General features: G+C 37.3%; 2 long non-coding RNA genes across 2 annotated transcripts; one reads left to right on the top strand and one right to left on the bottom strand.

Moving 5' to 3' along the window:
* Positions 1 to 499: 499 nt before the first annotated feature.
* Positions 500 to 14434, top strand: LOC112656077 (uncharacterized). The gene is made up of 4 exons (XR_003134085.3): positions 500 to 539; positions 6768 to 7213; positions 12565 to 12634; positions 13273 to 14434. It is a non-coding gene; the product is annotated as an uncharacterized LOC112656077 (long non-coding RNA).
* LOC112656078 (uncharacterized) lies at positions 12527 to 22328 on the bottom strand. The gene is made up of 4 exons (XR_003134086.3): positions 21958 to 22328; positions 21079 to 21267; positions 15334 to 15384; positions 12527 to 14030 (listed from the first exon to the last, which is right to left on the bottom strand). It is a non-coding gene; the product is annotated as an uncharacterized LOC112656078 (long non-coding RNA).
* Between the last annotated feature and the right edge of the window lie 1088 nt (positions 22329 to 23416).

Raw genomic sequence — 23416 nt, 5'->3', positions numbered from 1 at the left:
AGACTCATGTACCTTCCATTAGACAGATAGATATTCCTCAAGAGGAAGGGCGCAGATTCTTAATCTTGTCCCCACACCAAGCCCCCATTTTTTTCAAGCCCCTTTTTATCCTGCCCTCCACCCCTTACCAAACTTAATGAAGGTTTATTAAATGAATGAATAAATCAACCAATGAATTAACAAATGTCTTGCCCAAGAAATAATGGAAATCAAGAAACATGGGCAAAATACTTAAAACTTGAGAAGACTCAGTTAGATTGGAGACGGATTAAAAAGTCCACAGCCCATATTGTTCCAAAATAAATCAGTAAATAACAGAGACTTCCACATTTTAGAAAGAGCTCTGATATAAGATTATCCAGTAAAGTCTATTTTGAGTTGAATCCTATAGTATTAAACAAGTGTCTATTAGCAAAAAAATAGTAAAGATTACTGCAAACTAGAAAATGAAAATAATTATCAGAATCATTGCCTGACAAATCTGTTTTATTTTCCTTAGAGATACAGGTGCTGACATTGTTTCTGGATACACATGAAAGGTTGGTTGAGAACTGACAAAATGCCAGCTACTTACCTGCTCCAGATAAATATTTCAATTACAATTCCTATCCCAATTCACCCTTTCAACCTACCTCAAGGATTTTTGAATAAATGAAAAGGTTTACCAAAGTTCTATTTTATCTACATCCACATATTTACACCATGGTAATAAAATATGCTTTTTGTCTTTATAGAAGAGTTTCTAACTATTTGATTCTATCTTGGCAAAAGTTACCCTTCACCACCAAATTCAAATAGAACTTGTCCAGATAAAATTAGAACTTGTCCAGATAAACTTTTTGGTCACAAGTAATTTCCTTGTATATGCCATATGTCTTAGTTTTCAAAGCGTCCTTAAAAGACCATAAAAGTATTATTACAATGCTTGCAAATCTGGTTCTTTTTTTTATAAGCTAATGATGTGGGATGAGAGATATTTCATCTTTTATACAGTTATTTGACAGTGATGAATTTAATTCATTCTATCACATTGAATGATACATTTATATTCAGTATGTAGTTTAAAATTTCATAAATGATTAAAGTCCCTGTCGTTTTAATTATAATATGCAGAGAGCAGCCAGAACTTATTTGCAAAGAATAATGTACAAGTCAATAAATTTGGTGAGTACTCCTGACAACATATAAATAATGACTTTAGAAGTATAACTACCTGTAGTTGAAAACTAAATAACAAAGGTTCGTGTTTGGGTTTTTATAAACTAGCTGATCTAGCTTTCTATAGAAGCTCTTTGGGGTTATAATTTGCTTTACTAAATTGAAAATACAGTAATGTAATGACATTACATTAGTAGTGAACCAATTTCAACTAGAGTCCAGCTTGAAATAAATCAACCCTGGTCGTGTTCCTGCCCCTGGACCTTGGTCACTTGGAAAGGGCTTTGAGCACTCAGAGCTTCCCTAGAATCCTTTAAACCAGAAATTGTCTCCAAGAGAGTTTGACCTTCCCACCCAACTGGATGGCTCCACACTTGGGACCACATTGTCCCTGAGTTGGGTAGGGCCACTACCCACCCCAGACTGTATACTGCCACTTACAGCTGGAATCATTTCCATAAATAAAAGAGCCTACTTCAATCCACTTATTTATTCGTTTAGCAAATATTTACTTGCCAGACACTGCTCTGCCCTCTGAAGTTACAGAAATGAGTAAGACAGGCAAGGTCTGGCCAGAACCAGAGCAGCCTATACTGGATAAAGAATGAAAGAAACCAGATGATCAGAAATTTATGGGCATTATGGGATTACCTAGAATTATAAGGTGTGACCCAGTTGCTCTTAGACCTTACATTTCATTCACTTTGGTGCATTCTTCTCTACCTCACATTTCCATTTCAACACAAGAAATTAAATGTGTGCTGACAAAGGAGACAACCCCTCTTGTTTGAACCCTTCTTTAGATTCAGGAATAATTGAGATAATCTAATTACTTTCTGTCACTTAGTGATTCAAATGGGCATAAAGCAATCCCTCTTCTGAGCGGCATCAGAGGCCATCCCCCATAAAGGGTCCATTGGGAAAGTAGACATTTGTGTTGTTCCCGCAAACTCAGCACAGCGTAGGTAAGGTTGATCTTGGCCAACAGATCTAGTAGCTCAACCTTCTTGCTAACATTATGAGCATATGGTATCATTTGAGTAGACCAGAAGTGAAGTTTAAATTTGTGCCTCACATAAAGCATGTCATGACAAGCAGAGTCATCATTTAAGGTCTGTGCTAAGAACAGAAGACAGGAAAGAAGCTGAAATGCTAATACAATGTCACCTTCATTTAGTTTCAAACACTGGTGGCTGAATCCATATGAATCCATACCAGGAAACATTTTCCAAGATCATAGTTGCTCAATTTATGGGAAGTTTTGTCCATACTATAACTGCAGAGCTGAATCTATAGTTTTATCACAACTGGTCCCTTGGTTGTTCATGTTTCTCAGAAGTAAAGAAAGAGGAAAGGAAGGAAGGAGACATGGAAGGAGAGAAGGAAGGAAGAAAGGAAGGAAAGGAAGGTAGGTAAGGAGACAGAGGAGGGAGGGAGAGAGGGAAGGAAGGAAGGAAGGAAGGAAGGAAGGAAGGAAGGAAGGAAGGAAGGAAGGAGAGGAAGGAAATCAATCACTTACAAATATGGATTCCAAGCCTCCAACATGTGAATTTTACACACACAGAGGAACTGTTAACATCTCTGAGGACACAGGAAGATAAAAAGAGAGGAAAGTCTACTCTGTGATGCTCTAAGAAAATCTATACCCATTTTGATCCAGCACACTTCATCTCTTCTCCTATCCCATGATTCTGCATTCCAACCCTTCTGTTCCCAACCCGACCACTGAAATACAGGAGAAATCCTTGTGCCTGTTTCAGAACTGAAATACAAAAATGAAACCCTTAGCCTATCACCAAAACAGATGAGTTAACCATCGTCCCCAAGCGGGGTATCTGGTACAAACAATGACAGCCCTTTAACCAGACTGCTGCTGCAGGGTGACAGCCTAACGAACTGCCACCTAGAATCTCTCAGGGTTAATAAGCCACCTGTCTTGAAAGTAGCAGTCATATTGGTCTTTGAGGCCTATCCCAATACTTAAACTCTTGATGAAGTTCTTACTGTGCCAAAGGAACTTACTAACAAAGCCACTGAGTCAATTTAACCTAGGGAAACTGGACCCAGTAGACTAGGCTATCAGAGTTTTGTGTTGAGATAATTACTGCACTAAAGAGAGCATATGGGCTGTCAGAGCTGGCACATGGCCTGCGCCAGCTGTTACCTGGGCGCTTTGGAAAACCTACTGAACAGCATTTTGGACACAGCACAGCTCTGTGTAAGTTTTCCAAGGCTTCTACTGGGAGTTCTTCATAATAAATTTATTTCCTGTATAAGGGAGGATTGCACCCAGTAATGTAACTGGAACAAGCATGTTAAATTTTTCTGGCAGATCGAGTATCACTGGCTAAAAGGGAAAAACAATCTGGGGCATACACAGGCACAAAGCCTGCAAAGCCAGGAATAAGCAAAACATTAACTAGAACAGGTTCCTCTGTCTTAAAGAATGAAAAAGGTAAACTTCACACAGGGAGAATTTCCCTGAAAACAACTGCTAGAGAAGGTAATTCATTTAAACATCTATCACAGTGTCTAGCACACGAGAAATGAGAGCTGTTATTTTTATTATTATACTATGAATCCTACCTAGTTAGACACACTCAGGATTCCCCAACAGCCGCAAAGTAGACCACTCTGCTAGAACTATTTCACCTCAGGAAAACATTTTTGCAAGAATGGATATCAAACTGTCAGCCAACGAATGTGCTTTTTACCAACAACAACTTTCATTTGTATGTAACACATTTTCTTCTAAACAACCCCTGAAACTTGACAGCCGTAGTCTCCGTGACTGACACTATTGAAATTCGGCTGCCCCTGAAAGTACCATACAGCCACAAGCCCCATGTAATGAAAAATCTGAGGAGAAACCAAGGAAAAACAAGGGGTAAAAGAAAGTTTTTCATACTAGAGTTGTCGTACGAAAAAACTAATTTCAGTAAACATGATCAAAGAGTAGGACGTTAATCATTGGGCTTCAATTGCAGTAATAATATTATCACATTGTAACTTAGATTAAACTTTCTTATTCAGAAATGATTTTTTTTCCCCTTCAAGAATGTCAGGGAGACTAACTTTGGGCAACAACAGATTCTCATCACCGAAAAGTCACTATAATATTGATCTGATGTTAGTACCCGAGCAGAAAGGAAGATTGGATTTTTATTTTTAAAGTCAGCTTCGTAATCTCTTTGAAAACAGATATGCAGTGAACATGACCATCACGGCTTTTCTCCACCTGTTTGAGAAGGAAAGTTAGCTTCCCTTCAAGGAAACACTTTTAAGCCAAGTTTACTTAACAAAACAGGTCTTGTTCAAGGTTTTCTTTTGAATCAGATACCACACCTAATCTTGATTATGTGAATTTACTTTGAGAAAATAAACAGCCATAATAAACAGAAAATAAACAGAAAATAAACAGAAAATAAACAAGCTCTGGAGGCATTAAGTCCAGTCCTCCTTTGTCTTATTTCCACAAGGACAGCAGGTTTGGGTTCCCAAAGATAGGCACGTTTCAGTGGAATGGGTACGTGTCCAACTTGGAAAAATTCGGTCATTAGATTTAAATTTTTAAAATGTATGCCTTAAAAACATTCAGGACATTTAGAAAATCTACCGCATTACATCACAGTAAGTGCATCACCGCATTATATTTTGCAAGCTTTAGCAAATAAAAAAATCCCCCAGAAGAATCTTAATTCTTATCTATGGAAAACATTAAACTGCTAAGCGCTAAGAACTGGAATTAGTCCTTAAATCTCTAATGAGAATAATAAAACATGAGTGCAGTTTGTGCTGTAACTTGATAAGGCCTGAATTTACTTGCTGTTAGGAAAAGTCACTGATCCAGCAGTATGGCTTTTTACTCCCTGAGGTACAGGAAACTGTATCTGTCCTCCAGGAGCCTCCTCTGCGGTAAGCACTTCTTATCAGTGCCATCAGAGGACCGAGATAGCAGGGTAATATCTAGTAACAGCAGCTTTATGAGATGATCCATTACTGATTTAAATCAATCTCAAGCAGGTAGTTCTTAACCCATTCAGAGCAGACCTGACCCCCTCCGCAGACGACCCTCAAACTCCTCCAGATACTGACTGTCTTCAAACTCCCCGGGAAGGCAGAGACGGCAAAACGCCACTTTTTTTGCCCCTGAAACTAAGCAGCTTTTAAAAATCTGGCTGCCCTGAAAGATTATAGAATTGAGCCTCCTGACCAGAAATTGAAATCCAATTTTAGTTGCAATGATCAATTCTGTGTTCACTTGGTAGATATACATAGCAGGAGCTTAATGAGCCTATTAGCAATTTGCTAAGACCCAACAACTTGCTGTGAGCAATGTGAAGATAAAACAACTCCCCTTCTACACTTGGGGAATTTTGTGAAAGACGTATTTGCTGGGAAGCAAGTCCCACTGTTTATAGGCACAGATCAGCATAAATGTGAATAGAAGAATGTTTAAGAGCAAATTAAGCCCTGCATTTCAGGAATTAAGTTAGCAGGGATGTCAGATGGACACACGATATCAGATTTTCATGTTTTAAATGAAAAGTGCTCTTGACTATCCTAACACTGGGAAAAATAAATGCTAAGAATAGACTTCAGGTTTCCGTGTACACTGAATGAATATATATATTAATATATATATATTCATATATATATATACACACACACACACACAGATGTAAAATAATAGATTTCAGTGTGTGAGAGGGGCCTTAAATTTGTCAATTTATCCCACTAATTTTACAGAGAGAAAATGGAGGCTTTGAGAGATTCAATGACTTACCAAGGTCACAACTAGATATTGACAGAATTGAAATCTCCTAACACCTGCTAATGCTTTTTCTAGTATACCTTGCTGCTTTTAAACAGACATCTTTGTGAATACATATAATTCCACATACATATGAGATTTTAGCACTTTCTGGATTTCAGAGCTAATTCCAGCTATGAACAAAAACAGTAGTCATGTATTAAATATTTAAGATTAGTTATGTTGACTTTTGGTTGATGTTTTATTTCCATATCAATTAGATTTGAATACATTCACCTTTTCATTCAGTATCAGGGGTGTAAAGTGTCAAAGTCAGATACATACAGAGAAACAAAATTTGGTACTATGCAGCTACGCACAGTTTTGTATATCACCTTTCTTTTCTCCCCTACACAATGTTGCCGTCAAAAAAATTAGATAAATACTTGAACTTCTTCACTATTATTCAATCATTAGTTTCCAAACTCTCTGAACTTGGTGAAGTTAGTAATAACACACGGATTTGGCATTTCATTTTATTGCAATAGAAGTTAATGAAAACAAGTAGACCACAATGCTTCTGACAGTTACTTTGTAAAGCAAAAGCATGGTTTTTGATTTTTCTCAGATCAACATTTAGACATTTTTCAGTAGTGTAACTTTTTTAAAGTTGATTAAAGTTTCCCTTAATTAACGGCATCTGGCCGGCTACGGAACTGATTTCATTTTTCTGCTATTTTATTGTTTAAAAATGTATACTACTCAGATACCAGCAAGCTGAAAAGCAAAATGCCCTTTACCAACTTTGCTGCTAGAGATGCATTTCCTTCTCTTCTGCTATTTGTGTCTATTTCAGCTTCCAGACTCGTTCACCTGATCGTGTCCAATTGCTGAAGTGCAGACCACCACCTAGAGAACCACAATAATAGGCTTCCCCTTGAGAGAGCCACATGGGACTTCTGTTCCATCCTTTCATGTAGAAACGGCATGCAGGATATTTTATGATTCATTTTTTCCTTTTTGATAAGATATGAAAGAAATATCAAAAGAAATTCAGAGATATTTCTATTTTCTCAGAATGAGATGAAGTACGAGGAGCTTCTACTTAAGAAACATGCTATTTTTCCCTGGCACTCTGGGTTCATAAAGTGAGAAAATTATCTTTACTGCTATTTTTGTTTGATGTTTGAAGACAAGATTTTGTCTTTTTGCATTTTTACCCTTTCAAATTAAATCACCTATATCAATGAATGTACTTCACACAAGAACTAAGCAGAATGATGCCTAGCAACCGTGATTTTAGTAAGTACCAATAATCATTTTCTTATCAAACTAACAACTCAAAAAAGCAACACAAAACATACAAGGAGCAAAATCTTTAATGCACCCTCAGAGTAAAAGATACAATGTTTACGAACCATCTAATACTCCAGCAATATACTTTCAATACCTTCGATATTTAGTTAATATGAACCAAACATTTTCTATGTAACATTCATAATTATCTAAATATCATAACCACACGCTGCAGGTTTATAGAAACAGGCAAGTGGCCTTCCTCCTTTGTGTTATTTAACCACATTTTCTAACAAATTTTCAAATGTCAAGGTTGTTCCGAAGATTTAAGGGATGGGCTTTTTAATCATTTGTGTGCTAGAATCAAACTCATCCCTTCAACATGCTTCGGCTTTTCCATGATTTTATGAATTCAGATTCCGGGATGTTTTAGCAATCTTATCAAACCATCCCTTTAAAGAAAACCAGGATCAATGGATTTAGTATTACATATACCATATTTATTCAGTGGCCTAAAGCTATAGTTCTCCATGTCTTATCTTTGTAATACTTCATTTTCTTATGCAGGAATAGGAGCCCTATATTAATATATTGAAACCAGAGAAACATGCAACTGTGTGATCTTTGTAAGCACTCTGTGCCTTTAGAATGCAAGCTGGCAGCACTTTACCTTTACCAATGACCTTGTTTATAAATGATGTATTAACACATTTCAGAAAAGTTTGCTGCCAAATCACCTTTGGTCAATTTTACAATAAAAAACAAACAAACAAAAAAAAAAACAGTTGCCATTAGGACAATTTCAAGACATTTTTATCAGACACCATTCAATATTCCTCTACATTGGAAATGACAATCCTGGAAATTTAGAAGGCCTTTAAAAAGGGAACACTTGGAAAATTTTATAGAAATCTAAATCAAGTATTATACTTCAGTTGTCCTTCTCAACTCCGTTATAATAGCAAGGGTGAGAGGGCAGGAATTCCAGAGCAATTCGGTTATCTGTACACCAAATACAGATTGGAACTGGATTTTACTTTTTTTGCTTCTTGGGTATGCTCCTCTTGGAAATTTGATTTGAATTAAAAAAAAATGTATCTCCCTCTTAGTTTTGAATCCTCTCCCCCACCTTCAATAAGTATTATTCGTAGTATGTTCACAGAGAAAGGAAGATAAGTAATAATATAGTGCAGGCTCCAAGTCAAATCTAGCCCAGGACAGACAGCGTAATAATGATGTCATTAAGACTCCTCGCTGAATGGGATTCAGACAGGACTGTTGTATAGCTGCAGACATAAATCTGAAAGAACTTTTTGGCTACATTCTCCGACTTACCTTGAGAGATATTTAGGAGCTCCAACAACATGAGTTGAGAGAAATGCACTCAAAAGAAGATGTGCAGACCGCAGACAAAGATGTAGGCCCTATAGGTGCATCCTTCTGAGATACAGGAGGAGACAGTTTGTTAAACGGGTAAAGACAGAGAAACAATCTGAAGAAGAAGAAAACAGAAAACAAATAAACCTTAATTCTAGCACAAATAAATGAGAGAAAGGCAATTGTAGGGCTGCTCAAAGCCTTTTTGCCTAGCTGAATGAAAGCAATCCCTAAGACTGAATGGGTAATGAGATCCTGGCTCCTGAGATTTTAGCTTTCTTAATCATGTTCATAATTAATTCAAGAACATTGATAATTTCATTACATTCTTTTTGTCTTATCAATAAATGATGTGCCTGCACTTTTGGTCCTGTGTACAGGGAGAGGAGAGATGCTTTGGGTAATATTGCACTAGGAATAGTGGATATATATGATCCAAAAAGGTGAAGTGGTAATTATTATCCTTGACCAGCCTTCTATTATCAGAACACGATGACAAGCAGCTACAAATAATTAATAAGCTTTTTATGCAGAAATGCAAAGCCTTTGAAGAAAAATACGCTGCAAGTAGAATTCCTTACCAAAGATTATGTACATAGCATAACACGCTTCTACAGAGAAACAGTTTGAAATGGAACTCACTAAAATGCCTGCATCACAAGTACAATAAGAAAATCAATAACTTGTTTTTTAAATATCATTTAAAAAAACTTTTCTTCGTCTTAATGTTTTATTAAAAAAAATTCTGTGTCCTTCCAATTGTCTTCCTAAAGTCCTTTCCAGGATCAACCTACAAAGATGTTAAACTGAACTCCCCACTCAGGAAAAACCTCCTTTTTTAGACCAAGACGGAGAGAGAGCTCTGTCATTATCTGTCAGTCATCATCAAAGGGTCCCTTTTCCTTTATGGGTTTCTATTCACCCCCATGTAAATTTTCACAAAGACATCACTCATTAGTTTCACAATCCATGTTCAAGGGTTGGAGGGAATGTTTAATGCCACTTAATAGCATGAAACAGAAAGGCAGCCTCGTCTGTCAAACCATTTAGATAATTAACATTGAATTAAAACCTGGTCAGTTAGGAAGAGCTACAAATATGAAAATTCTCCTAATTGATAAGAATAGCACTGCAGTTTTAAACACAAAGTGTGTCGCAAATAATTCATCCTCAAGTGCACACAAGTGATAAATGGACTAACATTTTTTTTTAAGTAGACCAATATGGTAGGATAATATTTCAGCAGTGGAAACCATTCCACAAAAATGTCTCTGAACTAATTGTGCTATTAAAGATGAAAACAACTCATACGATGCTAAAAAGTATGCATGTTGGCACTTCGATCTGATTACTAAACAAAACAGTCTTTGAGAAGACACTGCAGAATCACTTAGTAAGGCAAGCTGTTGCCCGTGACATTGATATATGGGACAGAGATGATGTATATACTGGGTGGCTTTATCAGTAAATCACTGACTCTATTTACTTCCCCAAGGAAAAAGACCTGTCCCTGAAAGAGAACTCTTTGTTAGAACCACCAGTAGGGGATTAATATTGGCAAAACATTCAATTTGGATATAGTCCTCCAGAAGATTCATAAAACAATAATTTAATAAGTTAACGGACAAAGATTTAGCACATTGGCAGCATACAATTGCCTAGAGAACATTAAGTTTCTTTATTAATTTCATCAAATAATTTCTCTGTGAATTCAATTATATAGGTTCTAGCCACCAGCGACCTATTTCTCAACTAAAGACAACAGATTTTAGGAATTTTAAGTCCCTAAAACAACTCTTCAATATAGCAGCACCATATAGACCAACTGCTACTTAAAACACTACTGGATGGCATTTAAATTTAAGCTGAGATGTCAATTTTCATATGCTCCACAGATTTATAGACATTTCAGGTCTGCTTTTAAAGTTCCGGGTAGGAAGTAGACATTGCAAGTCCAATAGACCAAGTAAATACAGATCCACCTGAATTTCAGAGACAGAAGCTGGGACTATAAGTACTTTCTGTACAGTTTCAAAAGAGCAGTAAAATCTGAAAGACAAATATATATGATGCTGTTTGGCTTGCATTAAAGTATTTCAAAGCCTATCGATATTTACTACTTGCCTAAAGAGAAACATCAAGCTAGAGTTCTTGACACATCTCTCAAATTCTCCCCTGACAACCAACCTCCAGGTTGTAATGCTTTGACCTCCCAAATGTTTCCACAACCTGTCCATTTCTCTTTCCATTCTCAAAGTCACTACTTCCTTCAAGCCATCAGATCCCATTGCCTTAGTTTTGTTGTTTTTAAATATCCTTCTTGCTGCTTCTAGGCTCACTCTCTCTGTTTTCACACCCCTGCCCATCATCTTTTCAAAATGTAAATCTTACCGTGTCATTCCTCTGCTTAGACCATTCTTCTGTAAAAACATTTGCAGATCCTTTTATTCTGGCTCCTTTCTCCTCTTTACCTCTCCCAGCCTTACCTTTTAACCACACTTTATCCCAATCACCTGAGTTATTTTGTCTGTTGGATTGCTGTTTTCATTTGGTCTTTGGTACACACAGCGCCTTTGCCATATCAAGTGTTCAAGGGCCAATTATTTTCTAATTTGATTTTATAAGACGCCTGAAGATTTTTTTCAGTTGCTCTTTGTAATTTCTCAAAGTTCCCATTGAAATCAAGACATTATCACTGGAATTGGTGGTTCTACTTCAGTCGATTCTTGCTATAGTGTACCGGTGGGCTCTAGTGCTGCACCACCTCTTTGCCAGTCATACTAGCCACTCACCTTGCTATCATTTTCTGTAACCTCTGCTAGTTGCTTCCCCACAGAACTCAAGTGTCAAACATGAGCCAAAAGTTTTGTCTATGTCTAAACTTAATCAAATGTAGTCTATTCTTGAAAAAGCAGGGTATTGCTCCTGATGTCTCATTAGAGTGACATTCTTGCTCTTTGCTATGATTATTCTACCAGTCTCCAATACATTTTCATGTCCTCTGTTGTACATCTGTGTTGGAGTAGGCATGGGAAGGTGAAAGTTATTAGATCTGAGAAAACCAGATAAAATGGCTCAGATATAGATCATATAAATACATCAAAATTTTTGTACATTTTGGCTGCATTTTTAAATTTTTCTCTCTCACTTCCTGAAAATGAATTTTTTAAAAAAATGTTTAATGAAGGGGAAAACATGTATTCGTTGCTTTTTATATACGAGACATTTTGTGTCCCTTCAGTATTGTGGCAGTCAGGAGGAATTCAATCTAAAGACACCAAAGGGTGTATGGAAAATAATGGGTGCTCAATAAATCATTGTTGAAATAATAAATAAAAGTAAATTGAGCCTATAAAACCCAACATCTGGGACATTACTCTGCATTTCCACCTGATTGCTTTGTAAGGAAAATTCAAATTTGGTCAATTCGTTGTTAACTAGGGTATAGAAATGTGTGACATATTTTTGCAAAGATTTTCATCAATAGTTCATTTCTTAGAAGTTTGAACACTTATGGTGTTCTAGAAATTCCCTGATCAGTCAGAACTTGCTTTCTGATGATGCCAAATAAATGTAGTCTAATTGGAAAATAGTGTCTTACCAGAATAAAAAGAAAGGGGAGAGAGCAAAGGCATGACCTTTTGTTTATAAGGAATTAAGAAAGGACACTTGAGGGGTGAAGTTGTAACAGTCCCAGGTGAGAAATAGCCAAGGGGCACTAGAAGGCTGGAACCACGTGGTCTACATGGGTTGAGCTGCTTTGCCACTCGACAAAAACAGGTTAGTAAATTTCACTCTACTGTCTTAGTCTATTTCTTGATACTGGAAATAATTTCAAAATTTAAATTTTATTTTAGCAGAGCAACAGAGAATAACACTTAGGGAATAACTTAGAAGAATGTGATATTTATGTTATCAATTAGACATAAGGAGAAAAGTGCATATATTTTACCATTTTCTTGTCCCCTTTTCTATTTCAGAAAGTCACTTTCTTCTGCTTTACATCTGAGTTTAAGAGTCCTTTTTCTAGGTGGAGATTCAGAAGCCCAGGTAAGAGTTAAAACAACATCCTCCAAATATAAACGAAAAAAAAAAAAAAGAGAGAGAGAGAGAGAGAGATGGCTTTTCCGCAATAATTCCTTAGGTAAGAGATAATACCTGAACTTACAAGTTTAGAATATTTTAGAATTTGGAAAGGTCAGTGAACTACCTAGAACCCACATAAGTAAGATAATATTCTACTGGAATAAATTTTTTTAGAAGCATACTGAGATGTTTTACTTTAATCTTTTTCTCTCTTTTTTTGATGGACATCTTTAGAAGCTGTTTCTTAGACAATTCTAAATGCTCCCTTAATCTGAAATGGTGTATATTAAATATTTAGCTTTTCTTGATGATGTGAGCCAGATTTGTGATAGCTCAGCACTACTGCTGTGTAAAACCACAGCCTTAGAGATATGTTCATCGGACCTGTTCCATGTTGTAGATAAACCAAGGCTGAGGGAAGCTGAGTGTCTGTGGGTCACAATACTTGTAAACGATGGAAGTAGCATTTCCCCTCTTACTGGGTATGGCCTCTAATGCAATGTAGGTGATCTAAATGACAAAGATCAATTGAAATAACCAATTATGAATTACCCTGCTTTATCTTTGACCTACCATCTCTGTGGTCTTCCTTCTCCATACAGCTGTCATTTAGAAATAAGAAATTTCAAGATTCCAATTGCCATGGATTTCTTTCCCAAAAATCTTCCCAGAGATCACAGAATTTCCAGATTTGCAATAAGTGAAGAGATTCAATCTACACTGTTCAGAGTGGAGAGAAGGGGTGTGCTGTTGGAATCACCTCTGGGAGAGAGTAAGCATGTCTAAAATACTGGAGCCTCACAGAGGGGATAGGGCTCCATTAGGACAGAGGAGGGCAGCATTCCAAGATAACCAGGTAGGCTCCTACTGAGGTAGGGATAAGAGAGGCAAGGGGTTAGCATGTGCCCAGGCAAGGAATTAGCGTGTGATATATGGCAATTCTGCTTCAGATTAAGGGAGCATTTAGAATTATCTAAGAAAAAGCTTCTAAAGATGTCCATTTCGATCCTGTTTTGGTTGTCACAACAGGATGGAGGTGCTACGTACATCTAATGGGCAAAGGTCAGGGATGTTGCTAAAAATCTTGCAATGTGAAGGACAGCCCACCCAAAATAAAGAAGTATCTGGCCTCATAAGTCAATGAGGCCAAGACTGAGGAGCCCGGTTTAGGTCCTTTTTGAATTCCTTTCTTTCTGAACTCCTTTCTTCTCCATCTTCCCTCAGTCTTGTTGAGGATCGAGTTGGGTAACAGAGAGAGCACATAAATTTCCTCTTCATTCTCTTCTCATTCAGGCAGCTGGAGTGAGCTGGAGTAAGTCAGTTTCCCCTCACATTCCCCTTCCTCAGGTTTCCTGGTAGCCTAGTGGTTAAGAGCATGGGTTTTAGAGTCACATAGGCATGGTTTGGTCCTAGATTGGCTATAGGATTATAAATAAATTATTTATTTTATTTAAGCTTCAGTTTGCACATCTGTAAAATGGACACCATAATAGTACTTAGCTCCCAAGTGAAGGTCAGAGTCTTTTCTCTATTCTTACTACTGTTCATGGCCCTTGTCTAGATCTCAGGGGGGGGTTTGCATGAACTACTCATGCAAAACTACTCATGAACTACTCATGTCATATTTTCTGCATTGGACATTAGCTATTAGTTTGGGCTGCTCTGCAAATCTGTATCTCTTCCCTCTGGGGGAACCACTCCCTTTCTCAATCTAAGTCATTAAGCAAGTCTTTCCCCTGGGTCCAGGTGTATACTAGGCTTGATCTAATTAGAATGTTCCACCTCCCTGGCCACAGTAACTAGTTTGGGGATGAGAACCAAGTCAGGCCAGCAAGGATTTTGCTGGAGCTATTGGGAAATAGATGTTCTCTTTTCTCTGGGATGATTTCCCAATAATAGAAAATTCATAGAACCAAGGAGCTGGCTAAACATAAAGCCAACCCAGAAGGAAGCAGAACCAAAAGATGCAAAGAACAAGACAGAGATAGGCAAGTTCCTGACAACACTGGCTGAGAACCTGGATGCAGCTAGTCCTGTAGCAAGTTCAACTTCTAGATTTTCCATTACATAATTTTTTTTCTTTTTTGCTTAAGTCTATATGAATAGATTTCTGTCATTTACCAAACCACGGCACAAATCTTGATTTCTCCATTTTTGTATTCTTCATACATCCTATTACATCACTTTTGAGATTATAGGACCTCAAAAATGTTCAGCTAGATGGAATCTAATTCTTTTGAGAAATGGGTTACCTCAAAATGGAGGGATGCAGGAAAAACAGAGGTGAAGTATGGAGGGTGCACCTAAAGGCCAAGGCACAGGGGTCGCTATAAAGAATGAAGACTCCTGGGGAATGGGCAATTGTTAGGTGAGGTTAATAGAAATTTTAAGCTTCAGAGCTGGTGCAGAAGGCGATATTCAGGAAAGAGTGAGGCAGGAAAGGAAGTGTAGCAATGATTATTGCCCATTCTGAATTGGGCATGGGTCAGGGAAGCACAGACAGTCAAAAAGATGCACAAATTCTAGTCTTCAATGAGTGGGATGGGAGCAGTTGCACCACCAACATGGTGCCGGGGAAGGAATACAACTCAGCTGCGCCCCCTCTGGGCAAGTATGATGCAGCAACAAGAAGATCCACAAGCAGGCCTCAATGGGGGGCTTACCAGGATCATAATTTTCAAATTCCTTCATTCGCTGAGTTTCTGCTTCGTTCTCTGCAAAATACAGTTAAAGATCATTTTCCAGACTGATGGGGATGTCTAAATGAGATAACATTTGTAAATGTGCCCAGCAGTGTCTACCAAAAACTAGACATTTAAGTCCTTTTGGGAAAGAGGCAGAACAAAGCGAAGTACCCAAACTTACTGAAAAGGTTTAAGTATCTAAATGCATCAGATACCCTACAAAGTTCTGGGGAGGCAAAAAATGTAAGGCAGTCCCTTCCCTCAGGGAACAGTTTAGTAGAAAGCACTGGCAAGTAAGTACCTTAATGAAAACACCCCTTGATTACGGTAAAACAGAAGGAGAAACAAACTAAAACCCAGGGAAGAAAGTGATTCACTTTGCCTTTGCAAATCAGAAAGGGTTTAATTAGCTCAGGCTTCAGAGTTAAAGAGGGTTTTAAAGAAAATAGGGCATTTAGATGGAGTGTAAGAAGAATCAATAGGAATTTTCCTGAATTAAAAAAAAATAAATGTACAAAGAAGTTTTTGTAAGAAATAGAAAATTTCCAAAGTCTGTTTCAAATGAAAACACTATGGTTCTGATATAGAGTTTATAAATAAGCACAGGGGGAGATATCCAACATGATTAGCCATCAAGGAAACACAAATTAAAACCACAACTGTCAAAATAACTAAAATGAAAAATAATGACAACACTAAATGCTAGTTAGGATGTGGAGAAATTGGATCTTTCCTACACTGCTGGTGAGAATGTAAAATACTACAGCCACGCTAGAAAACAATTTAGTAATTTCTTATAAAATTAAACATACCACTTCCATACAACCTAGGAAATTGCACTGTTGGCCATTTATCCCAGAGAAATGGAAACCAATGCTTTTGCACAAAATTTAAATATGTATATAATATAATATATGCATATATATGTTTGTAGCAACTTTACTTGCAATAGCCCAAAATGAGAATTAGTCCATGTCCTTCACTTGGCCAGTGGTTAAACAAACTATGGTATATCCAAATGGTGGAATAGGACTCAGCAATAAAAGGAAGGAACTATTACTTTTTTAAAATATTTTATTTATTCATTCATGAGAGACACAGAGAGAGAGGCAGAGACACAGGCAGAGGGAGAAGCAGGCTCCATGCAGGGAGCCCAATGTGGGAGACTCGATCCCAGGACTCCAGGATCACGCCCTGAGCAGAAGGCAGGTGCTCAACCGCTGAGCCACCCAGGAGACCCAAAGGAAGGAGCTATTAATAACAACTTAGGTGACTCTGCAGGAAATTATGCCAAATGGGGAAAAAAGCCAATCCCCAAAGGCTCTACACTGTTTGATTCTATTTGTATAAGATGTTTGAAATGACAAAATTTTAGAAATGGAGTTAGGAGTAGTGGTTACCAGAGATTAGTAATAGAGGAGGGGACAAAAGGGAGATGAAGGGAGTCCTTATGGTGATAGGTTTGTTCTGTACTTGGTGGTGGTGGAGGATACATTAACCTACACATGGCATGAAAATGGTTAGCAATAAATAACACCCATACACATAAGTGAGTACAAATAAAATTGGGAAAATCTGAATATAGTCGGTAGGTTGTGTAGATTATATTATTGTCAATGGTCTATTCGTCACTATAACTATAGTGACTATAACTATAACTAGTCACTATAGTTATTTCAAAATAGTGCCATTAAGTGAAGCTGGCTATTGTGTACTAGGATCGCTCTGTATTCTTTCTTTTTCAGAGATTTTATCTATTTATTCATGAGAGACGTAGAAAGAGAGGCAGAGACATAGGCAGAGGGAGAAGCAGGCTCCCTGCAGGGAACCTGATGAGGGACTCTGTCCCAGGACCCCGGAAGCATGACCTGAGTCAAAGGCAGACGCTCAACTGCTGAGCCACCCAGGTGTCTCGCTTTATATCATTTCTTATGACAGCATGTGAATCAACAATTATCTCAATAAAAATGTCAATTAAAAAAGTCACTATAGTGGGGCGCCTGGGTGGCTCAGTTGGTTAGGCATCTGACTTCGGTTCAGGTCATGATCTCAGGGCCCTAGGATTGAACCCTGCCTGCGTCAGGCTCCACGCTTAGCAGGGATTCTGCTTCCCTCCTCCCTGCCACTGCTTGTGGATGTGCTCTCTCTCTCTCTCTCTCTCTTTCTGTCTCCCTCTCAAGTAAATAAAAAAATCTTTTTTAAAAAGCCACTACAGTTCTGTATTATAAAGTAGCTGAGGCTTCATTTAACATAATTTAGGAAAGATTTTAGTTCTTTTTATCCTATAAGGATTTGAACTAATAATTGCAATCAGAGCTTAATATTTGCCATAAATGGAATTTCTTTTTTTTTCATAAATGGAATATCTTATCCCATGTCAGCTTATCCCAGCTCAGGTCAACCCTCCTTCCTTTGGCCTCAACCACACACTGTGTTCTACCTTTATTCTAGTAACTCTGCACTGATTAAAGTCCTTTTTCTTTTTATGCTATGACACTAGAATGTATTTCAGTCATCTCCTAGGCACAACGCCGCCCCACATTCCCCAGCTTCCCTGGCAGTTCAATATGACTTTGTGACTAAATTTTGGGGAATGGAATGTGGGGCAGAGGTGATATATGTCACTCCTTGTCCTGATCTGTAAACTTCTCTGGTGATCTGATGCAAGGGTCCAGCAGAGGACCTCACAGCCTTCGGAGAAAGCAAGCACACGTTGGAGAAGCCTATAATGGAGTGACAGTGAGAAGCCCGCTCCCCATTAAGAAGTAAATTTATATAGTGTTAAGTCACCGAGCGTTGGTTGTTTATATATCAGAGAACATAGTGTTATTTGCTTAGCTAATGCATATACTCGTCTCTACACTAGACTCTGGGCTCCCTAAGAGCAGGAACTGTGTGTTTTGTTCACTTTTACATTTCTGAAGCCTAGTACAGCGACAGACACAGGAGAGCTGCTCATACATGCTTGCTGACACTCATGCCCCCATTAGTGAACAGACTTTTACCTCATCTGATAGTTCATTGTCTTTGACACAACTATTCTCACCCTTGAATGTGGTAGAAAAACCTAGGATTTCATCCGGAGTCCAAAGATTCACTAATGGCCTTGAGAAGAAGCAGTGCTCAGATAAGCAAAGGTATAAATCATGGTACTTGGTTACTTGATTCTACCCTTAAATACATCCCTTTCTTCTGTTTTGCAAGTTAAAAGCACATTTGGTTTTTCAGAACCTCACTGATTTGAATGTAATTTATCCTTATGTTCGATGTTTCACTAAATAAATGTTACTGTAAAAATTTAACAGCAAAAAGCTCTAGTGAGAGCCCGTATTTAGACATCTTCATTATTTTTTAGAAAAATACCACAAGACACTACTGCACTATGAAATTGTATAAATAATTAAAATCAAACCTCACACATCAAAATAAATGACCTAAATATTTTTCATGATATATTATTCTTTTACTTAGTGGGTTGGCTTGATTACAGGAGGATTTGCAAAACTTCACTCATCAAAAATAGGTCACCACTTCATTTGGGTGAATTTATGACCATGGAATTCTGGAATTATACTTCATAAAAAACTGATATACTTCTTTTGGACCTTATCTAAATATGTATAGGCATCATATTTTCAAATCTCAAGAGAAAAATAATACTAACTTGTTTAATTTATGCTTTTATAAATATTTACTTTGCCTTAAACCAGTCTGTTTGTGTACTATTTAATATCCCCTTATAACAATATTATGTTAGCATTTTGATTACTGTGAATAGTTACACAATTCACAGGGATACCTATACTATCACAGCATTTAACAATTGTAAAGACCTTCTGGTCCAATACCTTTATTTACAGAAAAAGAAACTAGCCCCTAGAGGTTATATGGCTTTACAAGCTCGCATTGCAATAAGCAGAAGAGCCAAGTCAAGAACCCATGCTTCCAACTCTGGCCAATAATGCCTTAGAATTCTAGAAGTTAAATTCAATATTGATTATAAGATCTTATAAGCTAAAATATGAGTTTTGCTAGGATTAAATTATTTATGTGACTTTATTCTTGTGATTTAAACTCATATAATTACATATGAGATGAGTTGAATGACAATTGACTAGGTTATGATTTCTTACTATTTAATTCAACATTTATGAATTTAAATTGTATGGGGCTTTCTTTGGAGATAACTTTTCTTCCAGCTCCAAAGTTGTTTTAAGCCCCTCAAAAGTATACAGCCCTGTTAGGAGTTTCAGTCATCACCATTATTATTTTTTCTTTATTTTTATGGCTTGAGTGTTTACACATAACTCTCTAATCCATGTGAAATTGATTTTGTTCTACAATATAAAGTGAAAACTGAAATTTCTGTTTTTTCATTTAACTAATCTTCATGCTTTCCCCCACTTACCTGCAATGCCTTTTTATCATATACGATACTCTTTTAAATAATGGGTCTGTTTTCAAGTTATTCATTCTATATTATTGAGTAGGTTTTTATATTAGCGTAGTATCTGTAAAGATAGACTGGTAGTAAACAACAACCTCAAAATAACAACGGTTTAGCAAACCCTAAATTCTATTTCTATTTCTCACTCAAGTTGTATGTCCAATGGGTCAGTAGGGGGCTCTGTTTATCACCATCACTCAGGAATCCCAGCTGTCCAAGGACCTATCTCCACATGTGCTTCCAGCATCACAGAAGTCATGCTGATGTCTGCCCAAATGCATATTACTTTCGCTCTGTACTTTTTTCTCCCTCAATAAATTTTGTAGATCTTTTTTACTATGGGCCATTCAATCATCTTGGGAAAATTTTTCCATGACAAAAAAGTGTTAATTTTTTTAAAGATTTTATTTATTCATGAGAGACAGAGAGAGAGAGAGAGAGAGAGAGAGAGGAAGAGACACAGGCAGAGGGAGAAGCAGGCTCCATGCAGGGAGCCCTATGTGGGACTCGATCCTGGGTCTCCAGGATCACGCCCTGGGCCAAAGGCAGATGCTTAACCGCTGAGCCATCCAGGGATCCCCATTTTTAATATTTTCATCATTCATGCAGGTTTTCTATGGAGTCAGGTTTGACCATGTATGATTTTTCCCCAAATAATCATACATCTCATTTAGACTCAAATTGTTACTATAAAATTGTACATAGTATGCTCATGCAAGCAGTTATTATCACTTTTTAGCTCTAATTTCATATATTTGTATTTTATCTCTTTAATTATTAATTAGCTTTACTGTTATCCAGTTTTTTGAATTAAAAAAAAATAAACCAGTTCTTAGATTCACTTTCTAATCATGCATTTTTGTCTTCTAATCTACTAATTCCTGACTTCAGCTTTATTATTTTCATCTTTTTTACTTTCCTGTCAGCTTTTCTTTTTCTTCTTTTAACTGTTGAGTTCAGTGATTAAAATGATTCACATTGTCTCACTTCTAATAACTAATATTTTCCTTTAAATACACCACACATTGATATATAATAATAATATTCTCATGTTTGCATGCTTGAAGTACTCTACAACTTCATTCTTGATTTCTATATTAACCAAATTATTAGGAAAGCAATTTTCTTAGCTTTTGAGGGCCCGAACATCTGTTTAAATTTTTTTAATAAAATTTATTGCTTATTATATTACAGTGAAAGAATTTGGGCTGAAAGCCTTATAAATCATAGTTTCCAAATTCTCTAAACTTTTACGAAGGGCATACATACATACATACCATGTGTATAGATATACTTGATCTTCAGGATTCTAGGATACATTAATCCATAATTCGACTCCAGATGTACTGGACACTAGAAGGAATAGTATATGCCAAAAGAGAAGCTGCTTCTATGTTGGCCAACAGGGAAGACATGTCCTAACCAGTAGATGATAGCTGCCCAGTTATCTGCTCTTACTTCTTCACCTGAGAGCCGGGTTGAGAAAAAGAGTCAACATTGTCCTTCATCCTGCAGACCAGCCAGTCATGCTGTTCAGGTCCCAAGTGTACATGCGAGCTATAGTTGGGTTCTTCAGACCAGTGTCCTCAGACCCCAGATGGCAAGACCCCCTCCCTCCTGGACTCTGCCATATGGTTGAGCGTTAGCTTTCATTTTCAGAGTATTCAAGCCCTTCAAATTTTTCGTCTTCATTCTTTTAATACATTTTAAATTTTGACTAAAATATATGCACCTTGACCCATCTTTCCCTTGTTGTTTGAAGTCAATCAACAGGTATTTTCTTCTGTTGCTCTTCATGTCTGTGCATTTTAGGCCCCCAGGATACATTTTGGAAGCTTCCAAGAGCCTGTGTTTTTCTAAAAGATACTGTGCTCTCTGTGGGCATATTCATGGGAAGCAGAGAAAGGTCATATTAGGGACTGCTTTCTGCTCATTACCAACATGCTCATGAACATGGGTGGGTTTTAAAAGTCAACATATGGAACAAAGACAGGAAGTCATGCAGACGTTGTTTCTATACCTGCACTTCCAAATTTTCACAGCTAAGAGGAGTAATCACACAAATAAACAAGATATTTCTAGGGTTTAGCACATGGTCAGAAACACTGCTTAGCTTTTAAATAATGCTTACACTTTCTCTTAGTAAAATTCAGTACCTGGATGCGAAGAGCCAGTGCAACACTCAGTGTTTGAGATGATAATCAAGGGTCCATGGGAGGTCAAGCTCTGATTCTGTAGAGTCACTGAAAGATATCTCACATTAATCTTTTTAATTATAGGTTACATAAAAACTTTAAAAGCAACTGGCACAATATATGCCTGCTTAAATAGCCTTTATTTTGAATGCTAAACCAATTATACTTTTCATGTAAATTATTAAATTGCTATGTATGGTATTAGTTCCACTTGTTAAAATCTCACTCAAGTGATATTATCTGGATTATGTTTAACACACAATAGTGTCTGAATAACTATTAATTAGTATACACATAACTCCTTAATAAAAGTAAGACTATTTCACAATCGTATGCCTGTAATTTTCAACATTTAGTAGAGGAGTGGGGATCACGCACTTTTTAAAAGTAAGAATAAAAATCTTCTCAAAGTCCCATAATATAGCAGTACATGATTCAGCAACAGCTCCTCTAATGGCCCTGAACTTTCACATCTACAAAGGATGATAGAAAATGGGAGTGGGGGAGAAAGGTGAACTGGCCACACAATTTTATATACAAAATATAAGTTTCAAGAGGATATTGAAGCAAAAAAAAAAAACAGGCTTAAATTTTTTTCCCTTTTGTTAATATTTTTTCCTGTATGTTTTATTCTCAAATACACAAAGCCTCCATCAGTACCTGCCACATGCAGAGTAGGTACCAGGGACCGTGGTAGATAGACGCATGGGTAAAACTTCCTGTCTGCCCTTTTAGCACTGAAATGGACACAAACACAAACAACTCCAAGACTAAGTTGCATACGACAAAAGATACAATGGAAAAACCTGAAAGTTTCTGTGAAACTGTAGAAAAGGACAGAGGAATTCCATCTCCAGTGACCTGAGAAAGAAATTAGGATTTAAATTACGGCTGGAAGGATGGGATGACTGTAGGGGGCGCACAACTTCATGCCAACATTGCCAAGTATTAAATGCCTGTATGGAGACCTTGAGGCAGGACAGCAAAGAACTCTGATGTGGCCAAGATGTGGCCCTGGATTTGAGGCCAACCACTTTCCACCACACGGTTCAATCCAATGGTCCTGCCCTTCCCTGAAAAACGTGCAGTTAATGTTGACTCTATTTCATTCAGTGATTCCCAGAAGACCAAAAGCACAGTTGGCTTCCAACAAACAGGGTCAGCTTTATAGAAAACTATGCATATAGGAGAAGCCTGTGCCTACTGGGAGAGCAATCTCAACAATAACCAGGCTTTCCTCTCCTTCAAAGATAAGCGATCACTCTGCTCACTTTCTATATAGGATAAAATGCCATACAGATCAAATGCTTTACAGATCAAATGACATCAAGCACGCGTGAGAGCTTTTCAAACCATAACATTCCACATAAATGTCAGGTGCTGATATTACCATAATAATCCTGGGTGAAAAGAAACATAG

The sequence above is a fragment of the Canis lupus genome, chromosome 22, assembly GCF_003254725.2.
Source record: "Canis lupus dingo isolate Sandy chromosome 22, ASM325472v2, whole genome shotgun sequence".
In the NCBI taxonomy this organism is placed as follows: domain Eukaryota; kingdom Metazoa; phylum Chordata; class Mammalia; order Carnivora; family Canidae; genus Canis; species Canis lupus.
Note: the sequence above shows the minus strand (reverse complement) of the source record. Positions and strands in the feature narration are given on the sequence as shown.